Source organism: Nothobranchius furzeri, chromosome 2 (assembly GCF_043380555.1).
Source record: "Nothobranchius furzeri strain GRZ-AD chromosome 2, NfurGRZ-RIMD1, whole genome shotgun sequence".
NCBI lineage: Eukaryota > Metazoa > Chordata > Actinopteri > Cyprinodontiformes > Nothobranchiidae > Nothobranchius > Nothobranchius furzeri.
In genome coordinates, this window is record NC_091742.1 from 20,472,401 (window position 1) to 20,497,604 (window position 25,204).

Here is a 25,204-nt window from a genome sequence, read left to right on the forward strand (position 1 = left end):
ACCTAAGGGATACACCATCAACCCTGCTCATTGGTCAACTTTCCTCGTGGGGTCGCACCCATTAGGACAGTGGGAGGGTTAATCATTCTGCTCTGACCGTGTGTGCAAAGCTTCTTGTGTACTCACGTGACCCACGACTTCCTTATCCCAGAGGTAAGCCAGAAGTACAGCAAACCGCCCCAAAGAATCGATGCGAGCCGCTGCCCTAACTTTTTCACTCTCGCTGAGCAAACTGGTCGAGAAATCCCGTACCATGTCCAACAAGCAGGCGTGCGGTCCTCCAAGGAATTATCATAGCCATAAGCTGCCAGACTAGCAGAACCAACACACGTCAGGACAGAATCAATCGCCTGCTGTCCCACTGACTGTGGGCTCAACCTTTCCCGCACAGACGCTTCTGCAGCAGACATGATAATTGTCCGCAAGAATCACAGAAAAACAGGAAGAAGGTGTAGTGCGTAGGAAATGCCAAGAGGAGGCGTTCGAGCGCCAAGAGAGCAAGACAGTGAGGGAGGGGTAGGTTTAGGGTAGAGACGCAGAGCGAAAAGAGAGGGAGAGACGCAGAGCGAAAATGGCAAAATCGCTGGGTAGAGAGAGTGTCTCACGGTAGCAGAGGACTAAATACGGCTAAAAACGCTGGAGCTTTACCCCGTAGGGATAGCGAGTAGAGATGCAGACAGTCGCTGCAACAGTTGGCTGATAGCACGCTGAATCTGATTCAGTGGCAGTATCTAACCGTGCTTAATGTTAGCAATGCTAGCTTTGCGTACCTTGTTAGCAGGCTTGGATCGATGATTCCAGATGCTCGGTTTAAATCGCAAAAAATTTCAAAACCCTTCAGCAGAATACGGCATACCATGCAAAGGCTCTTGTAATTATTAGCCAGTATAGCGGTAATTCACGGAATGTACTTCATGAATCCTCCTACGCACGGAGCTGTGACTGTAGAACTTTTATGCTAAGTCACGCTACTATGCACGGGTACAAGTAACGCGTGTCTGTATTGCTAAAACAAACACAGCTTCAGACGTGATGTCTGAAATATTAACCAAAAAGGTATTATCTCCGGTATGAACTTCGGAATTACTTCCGGAATTTGGAGTCGGATCGTAGTTTTAATCGCAGCTGATCAGGCTGGGACTAGGATTGTAGTTTTGTGAAAACGTCGGAAAATAGGATTTATCTGTCTTCCAGTTACACAAGCATTACATACGAGTAAAACAAAGAGATAGAATGAACACACTCACTTTTAACAACAAATAGCCATATATACAGCTTAGTGCAGACACAGATTTGGGTGAGAGAGAGGGACAGCGCCCCTAAAGGTAAGCGAACGGGAAGCCCCATTCCAGTTCAGCAGTGCTGTTTCCACTAATTTCCACTGAAAATAATATTTAAATTCTACATAAATAACAATGTGAAGCTAGACACACATAGCTTTGAAAGACACGAAACTGTATGCCAGTTTTTTAGATCAGAATTGTTCTAAAACCGCAATGATCCACTTTTATTGCCGAGTTTTATTTAAGACAGTTTTCTGTTTAGTATATTTTAATTAAAGCATCTGATTTTGTTTGATGTACTTTACTTACAGGAGAGTCAAGTCTTTTAATAATCCCACAGAGCAGTTATCAGCAATCAGGATCCAGTTCTGTGCAGTCAGAGCTGTTGATGGGCATACAAAGTGGCAGTGCTGTAATCGTACTAATGCCTTCTATCAGGCAGTCCAGATGGCAAATCAGAGACCCCATAATAAAGCATTAGCTTTAACAGCATCACCACGAGCAGCAAGGAGCTGCTGCTCGACACCAGTTTAACAGCCGTGAATCAACCGAAGCCGCTTCAGTCTCCGAATGGTCTTCAAACACAGCATCATTTTAATGGGATCCTAGGGGCCTTGCATATCAAGCACCGGGGTCGAGCAGCAGAGCTCCTGTTTCCGTAGGAAATAATGAGGTCACTCAGCGTATAATGAGGCAAGTGATGTTGCGGAGTGTAGCGAGACACGGGGGGTTTCAGGCTCTGCTCAACATCAATTTGTCAAAACAGTTTTTGGATCGCAGTTGCTTTCCTTGTGTTGTCTCCATCCTGCTTCCCTCCTCCTCTTCCTCCTTCTATTCTTTCTGTCTTTATCGTGGTGTAATTTTGTCGTGTCATCAATACCAGCGGGGTGTGACAACCCGCTGCTTTTAATCATCCTCAATCAGGAGGGTCTCTCTCTCCCCGAGTCTTTTTCGACAAAATGAAGAGGAATGAAACGTGTGTGTAACCTTTTCAAGGGCAGCAAGCGAGGACGGGCTGTCAAGCTGGAAAGCACTTTAGGAAAAGAAAACCACTGGTGCGGTTAATGCAAAAAAAGAAGAGGGGAAATATACGAGGGGGCCTGAAAGCCGACTATGATGACTTCTATATATAGCCGCTGAAGCGCGTGATGAAGGCCTCCAATGCTAAGATAGCATGCTCTTTCAGCTAAAGGGATTTCACTGAGAGCATGTATATGTGTGCGTCAGAGGGTGTGTGCGTGGATCTGCATGTGCGCATGTGTTTATTAAGGCCAGAGATTACACTGAGCACTGCTGCTGATGTGAGGAGGGGAAGAGTGGAAGAGGAGGAGAAGCGTTTAGCTGCAGGAGATGTGCCGTCCTTAATTACACCACAAACAACCTCAAGCCCTCTCTTCTAGACGATAAATGATTGTGTTTCTCTGATGCTCTATTATATTAAAATAAACTTTTCCACACAGCAATTTATAACTGTCAAATGTTATGGTTTATTTTACTGGATAATAACTCCAAACATCCAAATAATTGTTTCATAACGCACTACATACATAATAAGTAATAGTAAAAAGGCTGTTTGGTTTTAGTGTTTTACCTGTTATAGGTAGCATTTCAGTTTGGAGAAAGGCATTAGCTAACTGGATCAACATGCTAACAGCTAGTCTGAGGTGGGCTTATAGAGCAGTAGAGAATTCCCATCGCAGTTTGGGCGCTCATGTTGGCAGGTGAGGTTAAACGTACCATCATGTGCAATTTCATAAAGAAATTGTGAAACTATTCAGTAGTTTTGTGCTGCAATAAATTATATGCAAAAACATGCTTACCAACAGGCCCCAGCTCCACGTGACTTGCGGTCTCCTGCAACCTACCTGCTGACTCGGTTGCCGTTCTGTGGCTACAAATAGTATACAGTGCGTTGTAGCGCCTCGATGCGTTTATCCCATTTCCACTCCTTTTTTTTTTTTGTTATTCTTAACTTTTCTATATTTGGCTTTTACTTTTTCAGCTTGGTCCGACACTGTTCTGACGTCCGCTCGAATCCTTCGGCTCCTATCCGCTCCCATGAGTTTGGACTCTCACGATGATGGTGAGGAATAGTTGGAGCTCTGAAGCTGACCAAACCTTGCTGCTACTTTCTGGCATTAATTTCCACTTTTATGTACAAATAATGAAAACACAAACTAAGGAACACCGAGGTTTGTTTTGCTCGCTGCAAGAGGTGACGTATTTCTATCTCCCAGTCAGTGGACTGTGTTGTGGCTCCACCCTAACCATACAGCTCCACAAAAAAACTCACCTACAACAGAAAGGGGCTGAGCTTGTTCTGTAGATTTGCAATAGCAGCTTTAAGTCCTTTTATGTATTTGCGCCTTCTTCGGCAGTGTATGGCAGACTGCCCCATTGACTGATATCTGTAGCAGTGAGTATGTCATGTTGTTCGTTGTCCAATAGCATGCAGAGACAGTTTTAAAGACAGTAGATTCTGCTCCATGACTTAGACCTGAATAGAGGAAGATGGATGGATGGATGGATGGATGGATGGATGGATGGATGGATGGATGGATGGATGGATGGATGGCTGGTTGGATGGATGGATGGATGGATGGATGGATGGATGGATGGATGGATGGATGGATGGATGGGATGTCCCGATACAACTTGTTTATTTCCGAAACAATACCGATATTACAGCCTTCAGTATTGACAGACACCAATATCAATCTGATATGATATTAGCACAAATCAGACATACTTTTACCTATTTCATATTGTGGAATGTTTTAAAGGCTTGAAGAAGAAGAAGAAGAAGAAGAAGAAGAAGAAGAAGAAGAAGAAGAAGAAGAAGAAGAAGAAGAAGAAATTAAAGCTGCAAGCAGCGTCGTTCGGCCCTCGCAGCTCCGCGCCGATCCGGCCTGGCCAGCAGCCCGGGGCACCAGGGCACGTCCGCGGAACACAAACGTTGACCACCCCGACACCAGAAACCGCTAACGGTCACCTCGTCCGCACCTCACCCAGACTTAGCATCCCCTCTGAGCTCACCATTAAATTGAATTGTAAGGTCACGGCGCCAAGCCAGAATTCGTCATGGCATCAAAGCCCCTCCCTTTCTGGAAAGCTATCAGATCTGAATGGTCATTACAGCATCATGAAGACAGTGCATGACCTTAGTGTCATGTTGACTAAATTAGAGGGGACAAATATGGGCATTTCAGCATAAAAAAATAACTTCCTGTATTCAGGGGGCGGGGCTTAGGTGATGTCAGCTGTCCACATTGTCATTGTTTAAAGATATGGTCAATGATCACACAGACAAAGTTCGAAAAAGATCTGATCATGCACATGGGAGCTATTAAGTCAAGTAAAGTAATGGCGAAAGGTCAAAGTTTGAGGCTTAGCCACGCCCACACCTTTCAACTTTTGAAAAATCAGACGGTTGAATTTTTTCCCCTACGTCTTAAGAGTATATTGCAGAAGTTTGAAGGTGATTGGTGAAAAGGGCGACGGAGCATCAATCTCCAAACAACGTGTGCGAAAACCACTAAATCACGTACTTGGACCAAAATGGCCGACTTCCTGTGCGACTTTGCACTTGGCTCCAAGAGACTTTTTTGTAGGTGATGAGACCCCACATTAGTGTACCACATTTCATAATCCTCAGTCAAAGCATGGCTTGTGGCTATTAGTTTTAATGGTCCTAGGGGGCGCTATTTCAGAAAATAGGCCACGCCCACCGGATGTTCACATCAAATCTTTTGGGGGGCCGGACTAGGATCACTCACAAGAAGTTTCGTGACGATATTTTTAGAAATGACGAAATGGGAGGCAAACGTAAGGCCACGGCGGTACGCCTGATTCGCCGCGCCGCCGCAGCCCCGCCCTCTGCCGAAAACTCCCATAAAGTGACGCCAAGCAACCCTCACTTGTCTTAAGTTACCAGATACAAATTTATGGTGATTAAGTGAAATGGGGCAATTTGGGACCTTTCACAGTAAAACTTGACCTTTTTGGTCCTGAGGGGGCGGGGCTTGTGTGATGTCATCATCCGACCATTCAATTTACTTTGTGAGTGGAGACTTTTCTGTGCAGACTGTTGAGTACTACAGGTGTACCAAATTTCATAACTGTACGATAAACTAAGCTTTATGGAGAGGGGTATTTTTCACATTCTAGGGGCGCTGTTCAGCCATTTTCTTTGCGATTTTTTTGGGACCTTTAAAATATCAAAATTTTCACCAGGCCTGACAAGTGTGCAAAATATTGTGAGTTTTGGGGTAAGATAAGGTCCCCAAAAAGCCATTCAAAGCGGCACCGGAATAATAAATAAAAAAGAATAAACAGAGCAAAAACAAGAGGCCTTCGCAGCGCTTTCGCTGCTTGGGCCTAAATATCATTTCTATAGCTCCTCTCATGATAAAAATCACGAGGCGCTTCACAAAAACAAAAACAAAAAAATATTAAAATTGTAAAAATAGAAAAAAACGCATTTTGAAAATATTTAAAAATATATTGAAAATGAGCAAGAATAAGCAATTCGATTTAAAAGAAAAAATGTTAAGAAAGAGAGAGAGTGAATAGGAAAGAGGGGAATCAGTGGATCCTGAGGAAGGTGGAATAGGTGGGAAGAGCCGAATAAAGAGAGAGAGGTGAAGAAGGTCATCCAAAAGCCAGCTTCAACAAGTGAGTCTTCAGCTGCTTTTTGAAGGAGATCACTGAGTCCACTGATCTCAAGGCTTGATCAAGTGATATTACTCAATCGGAGAACAAGATCCAATAACAGTAAATATGAAAAAATTACATTTATTTTCTTAACCATTGGTCGTAAAAATGTGAACCTTAACTGCTTATATCTGTCATGATCTGCCCCTGCCCTTGATTAGTCCCTACTGGTTTCACCTGCCCTTTGTTAACCTGCCCATGTGTTCCTGATTTTCCCCAGTGTATTTATACCTCCCGTCTCGTATGTCCTGTGTCAGATCATTGTGGTTTGTTTGTCATCGTTGTCTCGTGCTGTTCGTTCCCGCTCTACCATTAAATCATTTTTTACTTTATCCATGCCTGCCTTTTTTTCCTCCTGGTCAGCTCCACCACACATGGTCCGCCTCCAACTACTCCTCAACGTGACAATATCGGAGATTTATGATGCCGTTCGATCTAATCCAATACAGTGTTTTGGGGCCAGTATCAAATTACTTCCGATATTGATATAGGAATGGGACATCCCTAATGCTAAGCCTTTTTATCTTCCTATGATAGTAAACAAAAGGGGCTACTTCAGTTCAAACTAACTTTGACTACACCATACCTATTTAAAAAAGACTTATGTGGTAAATTTCCGAATTGCTTTGTTCATATATTATTTGATAGGAGCGTCAGTGAACCTTGAGGGTTTTAAAAGTTTTTAAAGTAAATAAACAGTTTTTTATTTGTTTTGTTGCTTTCATAAGCTTCTAAAATGCCTTAGGTCTTATCTGAACGCAATAAAAATCCCTTTATAGTAATAGAAGACATTAAATGTGTGAGAAAAAAACTGTTTTAGTGTTAGAATTTTTTTTTCTGTGTAACTGCTGCTGCAGTCCAAATGATGCAACTGATGAGGAACCAAGGAAACTGGATTCTTGCATGTCCATTCTGTATGAAATGTGATGATGATGTTCTGGAGTTTGTCTTTGCCTGGTTGGTTTTTATATAGTTGTAGAATATTTTCACAATAACAGATGTTCCATGACATCCATGTTCAAATGTGGTTTCAGAACAGTAAAAATGCTGACATTGCATAAGAAATATTCTCCAACCCAAAACAATTTACAGATGTCAGCATCCTGTTCCCAACATCAATGCTATAAGAAACCAGTGTTGTGCATCCATGCATGAAAACTTGATAAATATCTTGAGTAAACACTACAAGTTTTAAAATATCTCTGATAATTACCAAAAAATAAAATAAACAGATAGTTCAGTTTTTGGAATAATTTGGCCAAGCTGGACTTTTGACTCCTATACTGTTGTCTGAGTTTCAGCATGCAATATAACCAAGTGAAACTGCTGGTCTAACCCTGATTCCTACAGATAGAGTGAAAGAATAGCCTCCCCAAAAACACCTGAATCTTGCAAAAGATCCGTGAAGCAAGTAGGAAAACTTAAACCTGCAGTGGCAAATTAGGAAAACAAATTGGTAACGCTTTATAAAATGTTTTGTTGATACACATTAATAAGTCATTAGTAAGTCATTAACAATCATTTTCAAGGTCTTAGATAAGATTAACAAATCATTTACAAATGATTGTGATGACATTTACAAATACATTTAAGTAGTGTTTAGTACGTTAACAGATCATTTACAAGATGTTAGATAATATTTATATCATTTGTTTATAAAGGCTTGAGTTCACATTTACAAATGCCTACATTATTAACTAAACATTTATAAACACCAACACATTTGGTAATGTTTACAGATTATATATAACTTTCTTAAGTCACAATTGTCATTGGTTATATAAATTATATTCAGAGGTGGAAAGAGTACTAAAATTTCCTACTTAAGTACGAGTACCAATACTTTGATAAATTTTTACTCAAGTACAAGTAAAAGTACTTGCCTAAATTTTACTCAAGTAAAAAGTATTGTAAATAAAATGTACTTAAAGTAAAAGTTACTTAGTTACCTTTTTGTCAGTGTAAGGGTGGCTACATCTAAGTAGTGCAAAATCACAATGCCAGTTCACAATTTGCTCATGTGTGCACACACACGCACGAGTGAGGGTAGGAGGGATCGGGAGATTGACAGGTGGATTGGTACGGCTTCTGCAGTGATGCGGACGTTGAGCCGATCGGTCGTGGTGAAGAGGGAGCTGAGCCAGAAAGCCAGGCTCTCGATTTACCGGTCGATCTACGTCCCAATCCTCACCTATGGTCATGAGCGTTGGGTAATGAACGAAAGAACGAGATCGCGGATACAAGCGGCCGAAATGAGTTTCCTCCGTAGGGTGGCCGGGCTCAGCCTTTGGGATAGGGTGAGGAGCCCGGACATTCGGGAGGGACTCGGAGTAGAACCGCTGCTCCTCCAGATCAAAAGGAGTCATTTGAGGTGGTTTGGGCATCTGGTCAGGATGCCTCCTGGACGCCTCCCTGGGGAGATGTTTCGGGCATGTCCTGCCGGCAGGAGGCCCCCGGGTCAGCCCAGGACCCGTTGGAGAGGTTACATCTCCAATCTGGTCCTGGAATGCCTTGGGGTCCTGCCGGAGGAGCTGGTGGTGGTGGCCGGGGAGAAGACGGTCTGGAGCTCCCTAGTTGGGATGCTGCCCCCACGACCCGGAACCAGATAAGTGGAGGAAGACGAAAACGAAGGATATTTAGGTGTAACGTATTAATTTAGGGCCCTAGTAGTCCATTGATAAATTGAGTCATCGGATAAGCCTTTATTTTATTTTTCTTGGAAAATATGATGAAATAGTAAAAAACTTCATTAATAACAAGTAAATTTCTGTAACAATATTTATTTCAACTCCACTTAAGCTGCTGCCCATTAAAGCTTCTTTCCGGAGTATTTATCTCATCCGATGGCACCATCTAGTGGCTGACAAGCATATCACACCTGTTTTTTTTTTGTTTTTTGTTTTTTTTAAGATGGCAGCTTCACGTTTCTGTTTGTAAATGTGCGTCTGTAGCCGACAAACAGCTAAAACACGCTGTTTTACGAGTATTATTCTCATGTCATTTTGTGTTCTCATGTATTATATTTTAGAGACTTACTTGTCCGTGAAAAGTTCATCAACTCTGCATCAGCCAAGGAATTCCTTAAATTTGAAGCAAGTAAGCGGTAGTCTGGCGCTATTGGTTAGTTCTGGTCAGGGGGCGTGCTTAGCAAAAAAAATAATAGTACTAAAAAAAAGATGTATTTCTTAAATGATATCACGGTACATGATAAGATAATCACTTTTACAGATTTCTGACAAATCATGCATAATTTCTGTAAGGGGAAAACTCCAGAAAGATATATGAAAGCTGAGCAGGGTGGATTTGCCCTTACCAAGCTGTCCAATGAAGTCGATTCTTAAAATAAAGAGAAATATTTACTTAACCAGCTCATTAACAGAATCACAAATATTCATTAAATAAATGTGATCAGTTTCCTTTCTGATGTCTGATTAAACCACACTGATCCAAACAAATCTGACTGAATTCAAACTTGTATGAGGTTGTTAAATAAGCTGACAAGCAAAAATTTTAGTCTCTTAGAAGAACAGTTGTAGGCTTTTAGCAGTGGTGGCTAAATAACTCTCAGACTCAGTTTCATAGCTGATAGTGAGTTTATCTTCATTTACACTCCAGAAGACACCTTGTCTTGGATCTGCAGCTCACACCTGAAGCTACTGGATCTAGTGTGCTGGATGACACTTATTTCAATGAGCTGAAAAGCACAGAAATGAATGCTGGGATCCCAATTCAGTGTGTGGTCAAGTTAAGCACGTTATTTCAAAATTGACCAAAATATAAATATTTTATTTTCCATAATCAATCAGCCTTACAATATACGTGAAATGCTAACATAAGTTCTGCGCTGATAGGCAGAGTAGAAGGAAGCAAAACAAATAAAAATTTGTCGCTACACCAGCAATTGCACCCCATAACATTCAACTGCCCATAACCAATTTTGAATGCCTCGCTGTCTACACACACTGCAAGTGATTCTTTTGCAATGGAGAAAGGCAATATCTGCAGAAAGGAAAGTTATTGTGAAGACTGTTCAAATGTGCTGATCCGGTTAACTGACTCAAAGGGCCTGCAGCTATTTCCTGACTTTTCAGACAAAAAGAGCAGAAGAGAACATTTTAACAGCCCCATCAAAAATCTACCAAACAGTCAAACAAATTTTTATTTCTAATCCAACCAATGGGGAATCTGATACCCTCATTTGCAATCCAGTGACACCTCATTTAGAAGAGGTCAAGTACTTTGCTGCTGGGCGATTCATTGTCAATCCTTGTGAGAAAAACATTTCCATTAGCTCCCATGGAGAGTGTGAGCAGCAAAGGAGGTAAATAAAAGAGCCTGATTGTGAAATAATGAGTACGCTCGTTGCTGCCTGCCAGCCAGCTGCTGCTGTCAGCAGTTTTTAAATCACTGTGAAGAGCAGTGGAACCGAGGAATGATAAGAGTTATTAAAATTGCCATAAAGATTACCAACACGGCCCCCCTACCAAACAATTATCTTGATGGAGGGAGATTGGCAGATATGAGCAGCACGCACTAGACCCATTACTTCATTATGCTCAAAATATGATATTATTATCTGCGCTCCCAGAGGTGAATGACAAAGAACCACATTCCCAAAGTGGAGAACTGAATAAGGACTAATACTGATGGAAAGTTATCCAAATCTGAGTTAGTCATATATTACTTGCGCGTGCGCACACACACACACACAAGCCAGTAATATTTAGAAGGCTTCGAATAACTTCACTCTTACTATTTTTTATGTTCTGTAAGCCACGAACCATTGTCCAGGCAGCTTTTCCACATACAGTTGGTCATCACTGGTTGAAGGTTTGCGATAACTTAAAGAGACTTAAAATTAAAGATGGCAACAATCTTGATTTAAACATTGTGCACATTATGAGCTTTGAGGAAGCTGGGGGGGGGGGGGGGGTCTTAATTGACAAAATAATCTACTTTTTAAACACTTCTTGGTTGTAGTTGGTGTATTTGTTGCTTTTTTTTTTCTTATTCTTGGATGCCCTAGTTGGACTCTGATATCCTTTAAAGGCCCCATGCGTGAAATCCATTGAAATCATGATAAAAAATGCACCATGCAGTTCTGAGAAAGTATTGCAGCTATGGTAGCTCACTCATGAACTTAATAGTATAATCAGTTTCCAATCGCTCTAGCCAAACCCACGCAAAGCATGTAACTACTCAACCAGTTAAAAAAAAGCATTTTTAATTATGACTGTTACCTGAAGGAAGCAAGCTAGTTCTGTTAGATCTTGAAGCTGTCACCATTCACACACAGAGGAGGGGTGACATCAGCCAGGATGTCAGGTGTTGTGGGAAGTTGTGTTCCCCTGAACTATTCTGTCCCTCCGTGTCGGGAGGTCGCACTTCAGGCTATCTTCACAACATTTGTGATGGACTTTTATGGGAAACTAATGTGATGTAATGTAATAATGTTAGGCTTGTGATGTTTTTATATCTATGTGTCTTCATAAAAACAATAAAAAGGCAAGTAAAAACATTATTGTTCATTCTTTTCAAGCATTTTAACATTTTTGAAAGTTATGTAAAATAATGTAATCTCACTCAGTTTAACCATCTTTTATTTGAGGTTGTTTAGTCCTCATAATCGACAATACCTTCTGTGAATTTGAAACTATTTGCTCTTGATTGTCTAAGGCAGGGCTATTCAATTCCAGGCCTCGATGGCCGGTGTCCAGCACGTTTTGGGTTTAACCCTGCTTCAACACACCTGATTTCAATTAGTAGATTAACAGGCTTCTGCAGAGCCTGATGAGCTGCTGCACAGGTGAGTCAACCACTGAATCAAGTGTGTTGGACCAGAGAAACTACTAAAACGTGCTGGATACCGGCCCTCAAGGCCCTTAATTGAATAGCCTGGCCTAAGGAAACAGAATATTTCAGGGGAACATAATTTCCCACAACACCTGTTTCACATGGATGAAACAAGCTTGCTACCAGCTAATGGATATTGAAAAAGAAAGAAAGAAAGAAAGAAAGAAAGAAAGAAAGAAAGAAAGAAAGAAAGAAAGAAAGAAAAAAGAAAGAAAGAAAGAAAGAAAGAAAGAAAGAAAGAAAGAAAGAAAGAAAGAAAGAAAGAAAGAAAGAAAGAAAACAAGAAAACAAAACAATCTTTTATGGAGCGATTACTGGCAGCGCCATGGCTGGCGAAGGAAGGTTAGTGATCCAGGGACACACCGTGGAGATCAAGTAAACAATGCTTACTTAGCCACCAGCTAATCGTGGCTCATGGCTTGCTAGCCGGGACACACCGTGTATGCTGTGTGCAAACATAGATTACCAGCTGACGGAGATCCACGTCCAAAGTTAACATTTGAGAAGAAGCCCTCAGAGAAGCACGTCATCTCTGTAACACGTGGAGAAATACATTGCCGTTAGTAATGTGTTTGTGGAGATCGAGTAAACAATGCTGATTTAGCCACTAGCTAGCGGACGAGCGATGAAGCGTGTTGGGAGAAATGGCAGGCTACTGGAGAGGAGAACTGAGTTGAAGGACTGACACTTTCAGACAAGATTGGGAGTTCAATAACGAAGAAAAGACAAATGAGCAACTTGAGGTGAGTTAGAGAGTCGGGGAGGACACCACTCGGAGGCTGGTGTCCAGCTAATAACAAGCGGGGATCTTAACATATGTGGCTTCCTAGTGTTGGACATTGTTACGAACTCGGGGTTTTCCTTCACCTTTTGCTTCAGGCAGCTCCAGACTTCACTAGGCGCTACCCCGCTTCAGCACCACGGAGAGCGGCACGCCGCTCAGCGCACAGCTGAAACACATCCAACTTCCCCAGCTGCTGCACGTAAAAGCTGAGACGCAGCCACAGAACGAGGATGAGGAAGTGGACACGGGAGGCTCGTGAGAGAGAGATTTTGAGTGGAAGGAACCAGGGATAATTGTGCACTTCACTTTTAGGGAAGCTTTGTAAAACTGTAGGTCTGTTTGGCAAGCTCCCCTTTCTTTTGCCCGCATGTCCCTAAACAGCTACTATTTGTCAAGATGGTGGATGACCATGGAGCATCGACCACAGTTTATGTATTTAAAAATGTAAAATTTCAAGCTGAGAGGAATATTTAGAATTGCTGTTGGTGAGAAATATTAATTAAAAACGGCAAGTTTGTGAACTGGAATCACAGTAAACAGGTAAAAATGTTGCACACTGAGTAGGGGTATAACGTACGCTAAAATCGTATTTGGTTCAGTTCGGTGTTTTGAAGAGCTCGGTTTGATTAACTTTTGTTATTTTATTATTATATTTATTTACTTATTTAATATCTGAGCAGAACCAGGTGTCACCACAGGCTGCTAATCTAGCATGATGTCTTGAATTATTTCACAGGTGATTTGTGCAGCTATGAGTGTCACGCTCATAAAGACAAGCGTTGTGTTTGACTGTTGATGCTTCATGTTTTATTTCCGCAGCGAGCCTTAAAAACTCACCTCACACCGCCCAAAGCTTCTTCTTTAAAACTCGTATTAAATAACCAGCTTCCTACACAGTGTAATCTTGTTGTAGGATGAAAACTTTACATCAATTGTCACAGGGGGAACATTCAGCAGACGTGTCTGTTTACATTTTTGCCGCTGCGTGCCTGCACAGTGTGAGAGAAGGGAGGGAGGGGTGACGCTACGTTCAGCGTCTCCACAGGCTGCAGTAGCAGCGGCAGCCAGCTGTTTTGATCCGCTCTGAAAGGCGTTGATCAGAATTTGCAGATCACATTTTTAAACTGGTGATCAGGTATGTGCAGCCATCATGCGTCCTTCAATACTGCGTCCGTGCGGAAACTCGCATAGGAACTTTTATACTCTGCACTTAAATCATGCAAATAAAAATTAATTGTTTAATGGAAAAAAAATAAACCTAAATGGTACGCACATGGACCGAACCGAACAAGCCGAACCCAAATGGTTCAACACCCCCTTGTGAACCGTTACACCCCTAACACTGGGGCTTTAAGTCAGACATTAAATGACTATGACTTTTGTAATTGAAAAGAACATGTTAACAGCAAAACACATTAATTTCTAGGTGGTATAAAGGCAAAATAGCTGTATAATCCTCAAAATATCCAAGGATTGATCCCATATGAACATTAGCAATACCTTAAAGGTCAACTTTACTCACAGTTTTAATATATTTGCAGTGGTCTCTATTAGGCCTAGGAATGAATAAACTTTCAAGTCTTACTCTGGGGAAAACAAGCTTGGCTAACAGCAATGTGATTCTGCCACTACTAGGAGTTCTGTCGTGTTATGGCATTGCTGAAGCTAATGGTTAGCTTCTACTAGCTGAGATGTTCTCTGCTGTTTCCTAGATGCTAAACCCACAACAGCCTTCCTCATTGCAATCCAAGATGGGTGAGACAATGGATGCCAAGTGAAAGTGTGAAGCAGATTTGTCAGGTTTTTCAAATCCTAGAGTTTCACAGTCTATTTTCTATTAGAAGCTAATGCAGGAGATAAGGTTAGAAGACTATTTTCACATACTGCCTGCATGTTAAACTCAGAGTGACCGATCTTCTCCAAAAGAACAGTAAAAGATGGTTTCTCAGTGAGCCTGTTCTTTAGGAATTAATGAACTTGTTATGAGTTTAAACATCCAATCAGTCAGGGATGAAACATTTCAAAAACCCTTCAGACACTGAGCAGTAACCATTTGCTTTTGGCCTTTCTAGTCAGGATGCAAACGCTATGCGCCATAAGCTTGATTAATAAAGCAAACCGAGATTGTTTTTAATATAACCTTCCAATCTGGTTTTAGAGCATGCCACAGCACAGAATCGGCTCTGCTGAAGATTCATAATGACATAGGTAGGGCAGTGGACAATAGGCAGCCGGTTGTGCTGGTCATACTGGACCTATCGGCTGCCTTTGATACGGTTGATCATAAGATCCTTGTCTCCCACCTTGAAGACTTTGTTGGGTTTGGTGGTAAAGTCTTAAAATGGTTTGCTTCCTATCTCTCAGATAGGACTTTCTCAGTGATGGTAGCTGATGTCGTCTCCTCGCCAACCTCTTTTTCCAGTGGTGTTCCTCCGGGATCAGTTATTGGTCTTCTACTTATTTCTTTATACGCGCTACCACTTGGAAATATCATGACTAGACACAACCTTTGTTTTCATTGTTATGCTGATGATGTTCAAATATATTTAAAAATCAGACCTAATTCCAATGCCACAATAACATCCTTGCTGAGTTGCCTCGATGACCTCCAGCTGTGGCTCTCTGATGATTTCCTGTTCTTGAATGAAGAGAAGACAGAGTGCATAGGTTTTACCCCCAAACCACCCTGGTATTTACATGCCTGATCTTGGCCCTTTGGTATTCCAAAAACAAACTACATGTTAGAAACCTTGGTATCATCTTTGACGGTGATATAAATTTTGACAAGCAGTGAGCGCAGTGCTTAAAGCAAGTTTTTACCAACTCCGGGCTGTGTACAGGTTTAAGCAATTTATAAATTGCTCAGACCTAGAAAAAGTCATTCACGTATTCATCAGTTCAGGCCTAGATTGTTGCAATGCTCTATATGTTTGTGTGTCCAAGTCTTCCATTGCTCGCCTTCAACTAGTCCAGAATTCTGCAGCACACCTCCTCACGAACACATCTAGACAGTGCTGCATTGCCCCCCTGTGTCCTTTAGAATACAATACAAACTCGTTCTGTTTCCATTCAAGTGTATTTATGTCCTAGCCCCCACCTACCTATCTGACACCTTATGCCTGCATCGACAGAGAAGGACAACAAGGTCAATAAATAAGCTTTTCCTCGTACTTCCTCGGTCCCGGCATAAACATTGGGGTGATCGCTCTTTTGCAGCCCCTAAACTCTGGATTAAACTCCCCACCAACCTCCGTCTAACTACAGAATCACCACGCAGGCTTTTTACAAGTAGGGATTTTGTTTTTGTTTATTTTTTTATGGCGGACTTCTCATTAAGCTTTGCGTCCAATTTTATTTTATTTAAGCACATTGGCTTGCCTCTGTGTTTGAAATGCGCTCTATAAATAAAGCTGCCTTGCCTTGCCTATTGATTTTAAGGTCTTACTATTTATATTTCCAGTGTGATCTTAAATTGATTTTATTTCTTTCTTTATGGTTTTTACCATTCATTCTTATGTCAAGCACTTTGGCCACCTTCCAGGGTTGTGGAAAATGCTCTATAAATAAACTCGATTGACTGATAACAAACAGCTTGGAAAAGGGCTAATGATAATAGATAATTTGCTCACTAAACAACTCCAATTTCCAAGCAACATTAGAACAAACTGTACCCACAGGGGGTCGCAAATTATGCTGCACCAAGTGTCTTTGTAACTAAAAGAGGGATGGAGTCTACTCCAAACATCCATGACAACCTTGCTTCATTTTCTTCTTGAAAGTTTGCAAAACTTGTAAAATTATTACTACGGTGTTCATGGTAAACTTTTGTCTATTTTGGGGGTGCTCTTTACTGGAACAGTGCACATACCATGTCTTAAGTCATGACATCACTGAAGTAGAATTTGGATAATTTCACAAGTTTCAGGTTATTTATTTTATTGTTCCATTTGAATTATGAAAATATTGAATATTTGTAATGTTGTTTCTTCCTTTCTCAAGATATCTGCAGGTCACCATGAGAGGCTGTCAATCCACTTCTGGTCTGAATCCTGACTGATAAAATTCACTCATTCACCCATGGGGTAAGCTTACAGGAAGAGACCTTTAGGCGGATGTCCCGAGTGGACAACAACACCTTCTGGGTAGCGATTGGTGATGCTCTCCAAGATGAATCCGAGGAATTTTACAGAAGGCACATGAAAATCACATTTCTCAGCTTTTATGTAAAGTCTGTTCTGTAAGAGGCGCTGTAACACAGCCCTGACATGCTTCTCATGCTCTGTGGAATCCTTAGAAAATATTAGAATATTGTCAAGGTAAACTGAAACAAAATGTTTAATGTAGTCACCCAGTACAGAATTGATGAGAGCCTGAAACACTGCCGGTGCAATGGTCAGACCAAACGGCGTCACAAGGTACTCATAGTACCTGAGGGGGGTCTGGAATGCGGTTTTCCACTCGTCCCCGTGCTTGATCCTGACCAGGTGGTATGCATTCCGGAGGTCCAGCTTTGTGAAAATGGTGGCATCCTTTATAGGCTCAAAAGTGGATTCGAGGAGAGGCAGAGCGTATTTATTCTTTACAGTAATGAGGTTTAGTCCTCTGTAATCCATACATGGCCGTAGTGTTCCATCTTTTTTAGGGACAAAAAAGAACCCTGCTCCCAGGGCTGACGTTGACGGACAAATGATATCAGCAGTATACTTTTCCATACTCTCCCTCTCTGGTCTGGAAAGACTGTAAAGGCGACTGGAAGGAAGAGGGGCTCCCGGAAGCAAGTCAATGCTGCAGTCGAATGGGCGATGAGGTGGTAAGGTGGATGCTTGGTCCTTACTAAAAACTTGACTCAGATCATGGTAAGTCTCGGGTACCCCAGTGAGGTCTGGGGGGTCTGGAGGTCTACAAGTGTTACTGTTTGGAACAATGAGGGCGGATCTAAGGCACCGTTCTAAACACACGATCCAACTCCATCGTCTCCGTTCATGGTCCCACATCCACCTCTCCTTATCTCGATAGCTTCTTTTATCCATCTTTTGTATTTCTGATGTTCAGAGACGATGGGGTTTACTCATTGGATTGTGCATGGGACTGCATCAATGGAGAGAGGAGAGCGGGCAGCAGAGGGTGACAACGTCCTCTGCTGCCCGCGGATAAAAGAAGGAAGTGACGCCACCATCAGCGTCAGCCTGATGATGTTTGCAGCCGCAAACGAAACGTTGCAGGTAAATAAAACCTTTCTGTGTTTTAAAAAGAACTGAAAGATGGAATTTGAAACTCAACACAGCAAGAACACACCTAAGATGTAATATACAAGTTTCACTTTTTGAATGGAATTACTGATGTCATTATATTCTAATTTTATTTCCAGCATCTGTAGTGAAGTGACTTCTTGCTGCCCTTCTGGACACTAGTACATTCTTTGTAAGCCTTTCCCTGGCTTTCCACTGGCGATGAAAGCAGTCGCGTAATGTAATAGCGGTGATCTACCCGCAAGCTCGTTCCCAATTCTGACGTGAAATGGGAGTGACGGCGTTCCACACAGTTGATCTCGTGACATCACGAAACCATGGGAAAATAGCAACACCACATTTGATTTCAGACATTCACACACAATAACAAACAAGAAGAATGATAGCTACATGCATGAAAAAATGTCTGTGGGTTATTTTCTGTTCTGCTCACATCGGTTATAGAATTTCTGCACGTGACCTTTATTTAGAAGGTTTCCGGATGTTCTACGATGCTTTTGTTATTGATTTCCTGTCTGGCTCGATCTAAACTGTGGAGTTTGATGTGTGTTGTAAGCGTAGTGCATGAAAAATAGACTCGAAATGTAAAGATAGTGTGCCGTTGCGCGTCCAAAACTTCACTCTTCCCTCCCCGGGGAAAATAACTCTACTCCACTTTAACGGCAGCTAATTGCCGCGTAGTACGTTTCGCCGACGTTTTGACATGCAGTGGAAAGAAGAGGTTTGCCTCATCATTCTGACAGCTAAGCCTGAGGAAGCTCTGTACTGGTGGACTCCACGGCTGATTTAACCTTAGGAGTTGGTCTTGGTATTTGCTAGACGTTCTTACAGTCCGTGGGACCTGCTTCACAAATACAGAGAAAATGGGTGTTTGGGAATAAGTTTTGTGGTAATTAGGATTTAGTAATTAATTAAAATTAACAATGTACATCACCTTTTGCTGAAGTATGAAAATGTCCGCACAAAGAATACCACAGCAAACTTTGTAGCAATTAATATTTGTGTAATATTTGTGTGTAATATTTGAATCTTTCTGCCATGGCTGCACTGTGAAAATGCCTTTTTGCTTTGATCTATGATGTGTTGACAATGATGAGAATGTCTTATGTAAGAACTCAGAAGAATGGAACCCTGACATTTTCAGCTTTAAGGACTTATTAAAAATGATATTCTGCTCACTCACTTTAAGCATTTTTCCTGCATAAACATCAAACTTCCTTTTGAAGTCTTGAGTTAATTTGAACAAAAAGACACAAGCAGTATTACAAAGGTTAATATGAGTCATTGTCTATAGTAGTTAAAGTTTTATTATACCTATTTATGTACCACTTTATGCTCCACAAATGCACCACTTAGATTTCTGAGTCACACAATGATCATAAATAACTGAACAGGTGGACTGGATACACTCAAGTGCTAATTCTGAACAGCAAACAAGACACTATTCTGCCTTGGATGATAAAATTACTCCATTGTGCAAGGTTTGTATACAAAGGGTCAAGCCTGAGTGTATTCCAGTATATAACTCATTCTGTGTGTGTGTGTGTGTGTGCGTGCGTGCGTGCGTGCGTGCATGCGTGCGTGTGCGTGTGTGTGTGTGTGCGTGTGTGTGTGTGTATGTGTCAGCTCTTACTTCCAAGGCTCCAGACCAATTATTAAGAGTGGCTAATGAGAGAGTTGGCAGAGTTATTAGCTGATCGCTGTAAGTCAGTGATCTGTGCTCGAGGAGATTAAGCTCCACACATCTCGCACAACCTCAGCTGAGCCAGGAGCTTGGTCTCAGTGAAGCTTGTTGAATTTAAATATGGCTGTCTGGAGTAAATAGTAGACAAGATGGATGTGAAACACTACGTCAAGGATGTTGAAATGCAAATGGTCATAAAAGTGTGTGTGTGTGTGTGTGTGTGTGTGTGTGTGTGTGTGTGTGTGTGTGTGTGTGTGTGTGTGTGTGTGTGTGTGTGTGTGTGTGTGTGTGTGTGTAGGTAGGTAGTGCCTGTCTTTGTGCTCGAGAACATTAAGATGAAAAATGTAGATGTTTTGCCTAATTACTGCTTCACATTCATATTTGATTATCTGTTGTAACAAGATGTTATTCACTGAATGACACATACAAAAGCTATCAGGAGACTCATTTTGAAGAAGCATGCTGCACTACTAGTTTGTTCACAGTAATTTTTCTTACGCAAAAATATGTCATGTGACATTAATGTTTTGCTGAACAGTCTTTTTAATCATTTACAAAATTAAGCTATGTGCTTCCACTGATCCATCTCAGTTGGTGCTGAGTTGATTGAAACACACACACTCTATCTGAGCTTAAATTGAAAATGCAACCCAGTAATGGAACAGAAGCAGCATGATTGTGTTACTGAATACCCTTTTCCCTGAATGACTGGGATAATTGCATTTTTGTAGGTAAAACCATTTATTGTAAGCTAGTATGGAGCGGTTGCCAATTGCGTTTATCTAATATGTTCAGCCTTACCAGTCCTTTAAACTATTTCAGATAGTTGAATTATTTAGTTTTGATCATATCTCAAAGGCAAGGGTCATGCAGTTTCCATTGCTGATCACAAATCTGAGCAATTCACTATGAAATGTGAGGTCCCTCAAGGTTCGATTCTTGGACCACCACTCATCGGCGACAGTGATGCTCCGTAATAGGAGGATTCAGGTTGGTTTCCTGCTGGTTGTGTTGCAGTCCTCAAGCAAGACACTTCACCCACCTTGCCCGCTGGTGGTGGTCGGCAGGACCAATGGTGTGCAATGTGTTACAGCCTCACCTCTGTCAGTGTACCCCGCAGCAGCTGCGGCTACAGTGTAGTTTGTCACCATGTGTCTGAATGGGTGAATAACTTGTGTTGTAAATCGACCTTGTGGGGTGCTAGTACTCTAGAATGACCAATTAATATTCTGCAATCCTTATGCTCCCTCTGTAGGCAACAATTCTCACTCGCAGCGCGTCAAAAATCGACGCGCAGCGTCAGACCCCTGACGCCAAAAGTGCCGTTTTTCGTCACTTATGTGCGAAAAGGGATTTTTCCCTTTTCTGACTCCAGATCCCAATTCAGCCTGGCGAGGTCATCAACCTGCAGGTGTCAATGTGCTCTGCGCTCCTCCCAAGATCTCCCTCCCACCTATGGCTACGGTGGCTGAGCGACATACAGGACTGCTCTCGCTGGGGAAAAAGGATCCCAGCCCCCCCCCCCCACCCCCCACCCCCACCCTCCCGCCTTCCTATCCGTGTCTCATGTTGTGAACTGTTGATGTTCGTGCTTATGTTTGAGGCGTTTTTTTTTTTTTTTTTTTTGCATAGTTAAGCTACGCCCTGCCGGGAGTAACTCTGGTGGGCCTCTTTTTTCCCTCCCCCAATTTATCCTCATGTAATCCCCTTTTCATCTAATTGAAATGAGCGCCTTTTGGCTGCTCTCGTGGTCTGCCTGTATCTGTTTTGTCTACATGTGTGGGTGTAGCCTTGGTCAGGCTGTGCTGCGGAGTCAAGTTCCTATGTTCTGGGTCGCTGGAGTGCTGGCAATAAAGCTTTTTCTGATTCTGATTAGGGGCTATGATAAATCTGAGGAAAGAGACTGTGGTCATGTGAAATTCACTCTTCTCTGCCTTGATGAAAAGTTTGTTCTGCAGGAGCCTAAGGATGACAGAATGAACATGTTTCCTGTGACAAGTTAGGTCCTTGGAGAAAACAAGAATATCATCAAGATGCACAAATACATACTGCTCGACCATGTCTCTGAGCACATCATTGAGCAGAGTTTGAAAGACAGCGGGAGCATTGGTGAGGCTGAAAGGCATGACCAGATACTCATAATGGCCTGTGGGTGTGTTGAAGGCAGTTTTCCACTCATGCCCCTCTCTGATCCTAACTAAGTGGTAAGCATTACGTAAGTCCAACTTACTAAACACCTTGGCCCCTTGCAGCAACTCAAATGCAGTATTCATAAGGGGAAGAAGGTACCGATTCTTTATAGTGATGTCATTAAGCCCCCTGTAATCAATACAGGGGCGTTGAGAGCCATCCTTCTTCCTCACAAAAAAAAAAAAAAAAAAAAAAACCTGCACCAGCAGGTGAGGAAGAAGGGCAAATAAGACTGGCTTTAAGAGCGTCCCTGATGTACTTCTGCATGGCTTTGTTTTCAGGCCCTGAGAGAGAGTACAGACGTCCTCATGGCGGGGAGGCGCCAGGAAGGAGGTCTATAACACAGTCGTGACGCCTGTGAGGTGGGGGAGCCGTGGCTTTGTGTTTGTTGAAAGCTTCCTTGAGATAATGGTATTCAGGGGGTACTTTGCTCAGATCGGGATAAGTCTCTTAGATCCCATCAGAAAAGGGATGAGGGGCCTCAGCGTGGGACAGAACATTAGCAGGACAGTCTTTGCCCCACCCAAGAAACTCTCCCGTGGTCCAGTCCAGATGAGGGTTGTGAAGCCTTAGCCACGGTGCGCCAAGAATCAGTGGTAACTCAGGTGTTCTGATAACCAGAAACTTGATACTTTCATGATGATTTCCCCCAACCGTGACTTTAATGGGTTCTGTGGTGTGAGTAACCTTGTGGAGCAGGTGACCATCCACGGCTCGGACCTCCTGGACACGTCCAAGGGGTGCAACGCTTATCTTGAGAGCAGAAATGAGGTCCATGCCAAGAAAGTCCGGCAGTCTGGCAGTTTATGCTCCTGTCCTTGAAGGTGGAGGATAGCCTGTAGAGGTGGCAGAAAATAGGGTTTAGTAGTGCATTGATGGCTCAGAAGAAGCCTGACCTCCTAATGAGCCTGGTCTTTTAATGGGCACGCTCGGGCTTGGTGTCCCTCTTTGCCACAATAAAAACAGAGGTCGTCCTTTAACCTCCTCTCACGTTCCTTCTCTGACAGCCTGCTCCTGCCGATCTGCATTGGCTCAGGTCCCTCTGGGATTGGTGGGGAGATTGGGGCAGCAGGAAATGAAGATGTAAATGGTCTGTACCCACCGTCTCTGCGGGGTAGTGACAATGTCTTGGACCGTTCACTCCTCCTTTCATGAAGCCGTAGGTCAATTCGGCTGGCAAGAACCTCTAGTTCTTCCAGGCTTTTTGGGGCATCCATGGAGGAGAGTTCATCCTTAATGTCCTCGCTCAGACCTTGATAAAAGATGTCACACAAAGCATCATCATTCCAGTTACTGTCAGCAGCACATGTATGAAAATCAATTATGTACTCTGTCACTCGTCTCCGTCCTTGTTTTAATTTCAAAAGACCCCTTGCTGCCTCGTGCCCAGGAAGGACAGGATCAAAAACCCTGGTCAACTCCTTGGAGAACTGTTCGTATGAGTAACAGATGTCAGAGTCCCTTTTGCCATTCTGAGGTGCCCCATAGTTTAGCTTTGCCAGAGAGGAGTGAAATGACATATGCCACCTTGGCTCTTTCGGTGGGAAATGACGATGGCTGAACCTCGAACTGAATAGAACACTGCATCAAAAACGGACGGCGTTGGGTGGGCTCACCTTTAAAAACTTCAGCCAGGGATAACTTGGGCTCATGCAAGGAGGAGATCTGGTGTTTAGGTCTGGGGGCTTTTGCCAACGGAGGAGGATTAGACAGACCCTGCAGTAAAGACATCATTTCGTGCATCTTTTCCTGCAGGTTGTTGATAGACTTTTCCACTGTGGAGCGTCATTCCTGTGCAGCTGATGGGTCAGATTATACTATCAGAACCAGAACCTGGAGTGAATCGGACCCAAGAATTCAGCCAACATCAGAATGAAGCAGTAATCGTTTGTTTATTGGTGAGGATTTATTGCTCTGCCCCAGAAGGCGAGCACAGAAACTATTTGCTGGACTGCTAAGAGTTCCCTGACGAGCAGCACTAGAGCATAAACAGAGCAGATGGTTAGCAATCTCTCACCGGGGGGGGGGGGGTGGGGGGGGTGTTACCCGGGGGCGTGGTCATGAGTACAGTCCAGGTGGGTACACGGGGGTCAGATATCAGGAAGGCACCAAGGTCCAGCAGGCAGAGAGGAGTCAGAGAGGAGGCAGGGGTCGATAGCCGGGAGATCCAGGTCTGTGAGGTTTAGCAGGCAAGGGCAGGAGTCCTAGAAGCAGAAACAGGGTCAAAAAATGTAGAAAGGCTTGGCTTGGTAAAGGCTGGATTTCATCTGCAAGAGCTTCAGATAATCTGGCACAGAGTAGTGGCTGGAGGAAGCTTATATCCTGAAGGACGCAGGTGGAGATGATTAGACCGACAATCATGAGTAGACAAGCAACAGGTGAGCATAGTTAGGTGGGGCACAGCAATGTAGAGAGGCAGGATCACTCAAGATCATGACACTACTTGGTTTATCTTTAATTATTTTTATTTTTTGCATTTCTTGCTCTTTGTTCTCCTTTTCTTTCTGCCTTTGAAATCCAAGTACATCAGTGTCCCATGTGAATCTTGTTCTGATTATTTTTCCCTCCTGTGAACATGTGCTCCTAAAGTGACTGAATGTATATTTGCTGCACAGACAGTGCTCATCATCATTGATAATCTCAACATTGTTTCTTCAGTTGTTGTCATTAGAAAACATTATCTTTGATTGGTCTCATGATGTCTTCATTTGGGCTGGCTGATCTAATGGATGTAGTTAGTGTCTGTGTTAGCTCTTCAAAATAAGACGGTAGCTGTGCTGGGCTGGCAATATTATAATGGTCATGCATAGCTTTGATGAGTCTGTAAATAGCTTTGCCCTTAAACTCAGGGTCATGTGGATAGACTGGGTCATTTTGAGTTCTCCTGAGACAAGTCATGAATACATGGTATGACTTATTTTATTAACTAATTTTGATTAGTGTCCAAACCAAGTTAACAATGGCTCCCACGAAGGATTCTGTAAAATGTAGTTGCCCTCAATAAAGAAGCCAATACTAAAAATTTAGTTTTGAGCTTCTTTCAGTATTTAGTCAAATGAGCCTCTGAAATCCATCCATCCATCTCCCTCTGCTTGTCTGGGGTCAGGTCATGCAGGCAGTAGCCTAAGCAGAGAGGCCCAGACTTGGGCTAGTTCCTCCAGGGCAATCCCAAAACATTCCCTGGCAAGCAGAGAAACATTGTCTATTCAGTGTGTCCTGAGTCTTCCTTCAGGTCTCATTCCTGGTGAACATGCCCGGAAAACCTCACCCTGGAGGCATCCTAACCAGATGCCTGAGTCATCTCAACTCGCAACACAACAAAGACAGATTGTTATGATATCTGACCTACAGGCTAATGTGAGTGACCCATGTGTCCAACTTTTGTCTTCTATACAACATATTTTATCCTCCTTACTTCTTGACTTGGCATCCCTCCCATTTCTCCATC